A 3067-nucleotide genomic window follows, 5' to 3' on the forward strand; every position below is an offset into this window, starting at 1 on the left:
ATTTTAAAAGGACCTGTTCCTGAACACATGGCTCTCTCCTCTCTCTTGCTCTCCCTCTCTCGCTCACTCTCTCCTCTCTCTTTTCTTGCTCTCTCTTGCTCACTCTCCTCTCTTCTCTCTGCTCTCTCTGATCTCCTCTCTCTCTTACACTCTCTTTTTCCCTCCTCGCCCCTTCCCTCCGGCCTGCTGGGTTTTCCTTTCTGTTACTCCGGTGTTTGGTGTGTTTTGTGGTGATCCAAGTCACGGCACCAGTGTAAGGTCCCAGGTTTCAGCACCAGTGTAAGATCATCACAAAACACACCAAACACCGGGGCAAGGGAAACGGTTTATTGGGAAAACCCAGCAGGCCAGAGGGAAGGGGGGAGGAAGAAGAAAGAGAAAGAGTGTAACAGAGAGAAGGAGAGAGAGAGAGAGAGAGCACGAGAGAGAGAGAGGAAGAGAGGAAGAGAGGAGAGAGCCAAGAGAGGTGAGGGGAGAGCAGAGAGCAGAGACCAAGAGAGAGATAGAGAGAGAGAGTGAGAGAGCGAGAGGGGAGCAAGAGAGAGGAGAGAGCCACGTGCTCAGGAACAGGTCCTTTTAAAACTTTGCCAGAAGGCGGGCAGGGAAGCAGGAGCAGCGAATCCCATTAGGATGTGGGTGGAGCTTGATACTGGTGGTTGGGCCATGTGGCCACCTGGCTTCCAGCAATGATGGTGGGGGTGAGAGCCTAGGATGGTGTCAGGGTGTAGATTGCACCAATTTCCTAACATGGAGGACTCAAAATCGTCAAACACAGAGATGTGCTCACTGCCCCAAACACAGAGCTCTGACCATGGCAGGGCATGTGGTGCAGGACGCTGACTGGACTCGCTCATCCCATAGTGGAGGGCCTGGGTCCAGTCCTGATTGCGGCATCCTGCTCATGCACACTCAGGGAGGAGGCAGTGATGGCTGAGATATGTGGGTTCCTGCCACCCATGTGAGACACCTGGATGGAGTCCCCTCGTCCATCTCCAGCCTTGTCCAGTCTGCTGTTTTGCACATTTGGAGAAGGAACCAGAGGATGGGAGATCTCTGTCCTCATTTCAAATAACATGAAAAAATAAAAATAAAGAAAATCTCTGCTGAGCTGTCACTCTGGCTGAGGGTGAGAAGAAGAGGAATGGACAGTAAAGAAGGAGTCAGAAACATCAGTGCTGGCCTGGGGAGCAATTAGAGGAATAACCACAGTAGCCGCTGTGGTGCAGGTCTCTGTGTTCTGAACTCAGGCAGCCGCTCAGGCCCAGAGTCTCCTGTTGATGATGCTGAGGGAGTGGAAACTTCACCCCATCATTGTGTGCAGAGGGGAGGCCTTTGTGCAGGGATTCAGTTGGGACAGATCCTTAGGTCACGCCCACATGGCTTAATGCTGGTGGGTTCAGCAGGGGATTGAGAAAGAGCACACAGATTTAGAGAGAAACATGCTTTCCTGCTGTCATACGATGGAGAAAACGGGCCCTTGCAAAAGCCTGTGTTGTGCTGTTCAGATATTGAATTTCCAGAACCAGGAGATATTGTCTTTATGCAGTTATTCTGCTTCTTGAATTTCCTTACTGTAACTTGGGCATCTTCTGCTGCTTTCCCAGTCGCATTAGCAGGGAGCTGACTTGGAAGTGGAGCAGCCGGGATGTAAGAGTGCCTATATGGGCTGAGGAGGCAGTGCCACAGCCCAGGTCAGGTTTTCTACAAGAAATGCCCTTAGGACAGGATAAGCTCCAGCAGGAGGGCAGCAGACAACCATTCCTCCCCCTCCCAGCTCAGCAGGACCATGGCCCAGCTGCTGTAACATGGCTGCTGCTCACTAAGCCACCAGCCATTTCCTACCTAACATATAACATATTACCCTCTAGTGCTGTTGGGGGTAGCATTTTACTTCTGTGTTAACAGGCAGGTCATACCCCTCATCTTAATTACTTCTAGTACTTTCAAATTCTTTCAATAAATATCTAAGCCATAAAAATAGTTAATGCAATGTGTATTAAATGTATTATGATTTTTAATATACTGTAGGTAGTGGAAAGGTTTCCATTCTTATTCCTTCTTTTTTAATTTTTAATTTATTTATTTCAGAGAGAGAGAGAGCTCCCACCCTTTTTCATTCTCTGAATGCCCACTCTGGGTCCAAAGCCAGGAGCCAGGGACTCAGCCCAGTCTCCCATGTGTGTGGCTGAAACCCCAAATGTGAGCCATGACCACTCCTGTGAGATCTGATTGTGAAAGAATCCGGAATCAGGAGCTGCAGCCAGACATCCAGCCCAGGCATTCTGGTGTGGACGCAGGTATCTAACTAGCTAGTCTTAACTGCCTGCCCAAATCCTGGCCCCAACTATGTCTTTTCAAAAGTAGAGTCTGTTAAAAAATTAAAAAACTAAATTGCCTTGACACTGCTAAGAAGAGCTTCCTCGACTATCTTCTTCATGCGTAAATGATAAAGAACTGTTTTGTAGTCGCCCACGTTATGGGAAAAAAATGAAAACACACAAACACGGACACACACACACAGGGTGCTATTTTTTTATTTCAACTTTAAAATTTTCCCTTGGAATCTGTAGCCAGCAAGAACCTGGCTGGTGGGCTGATCCACCTGTTCAGTAGTGCCCTGGTGGACGCTCCTCCCTCTGGCTGCCATCTGCCCCTCAGGGGGGAGGAGTCTGCGCCCCCACCCCCAGTGCAGGCTGTCAGCACCACAACTGATGTGGCTCAGGAACATCCGGATGCTCTCAGCCCGACAAAGGACCAGGTCTGCCCAGCCCTGCCCAGAGCCCTCATGGCCTGGGACCCCTGCCCAACCCTGCTCAGAATGGACGTCCAGCCCACGTCCACACCTGAGGGTCCAGGCAGGTGAGGAGGTCTCCCTCCCCTGCAACCACTGAGATGCACGAGGGGCCTCAAAACGTTCATGGAAAACAGAATCAGAAAATCGGTTTACTTTGGTGCAAAAATGTTGAGGTCCAGTTCTACAATTTGCATTTCCACAAAGCGTCCTAGTACTAAGTTAAGAAAATGAGGTCAATTGGGGCTGGCGCTGTAGTGTGGCTGATAAAAGCCA

Source organism: Oryctolagus cuniculus, chromosome 5, assembly GCF_051225735.1.
Source record: "Oryctolagus cuniculus isolate XC-2025 breed Fujian yellow rabbit chromosome 5, ASM5122573v1, whole genome shotgun sequence".
NCBI classification, from domain to species: domain Eukaryota; kingdom Metazoa; phylum Chordata; class Mammalia; order Lagomorpha; family Leporidae; genus Oryctolagus; species Oryctolagus cuniculus.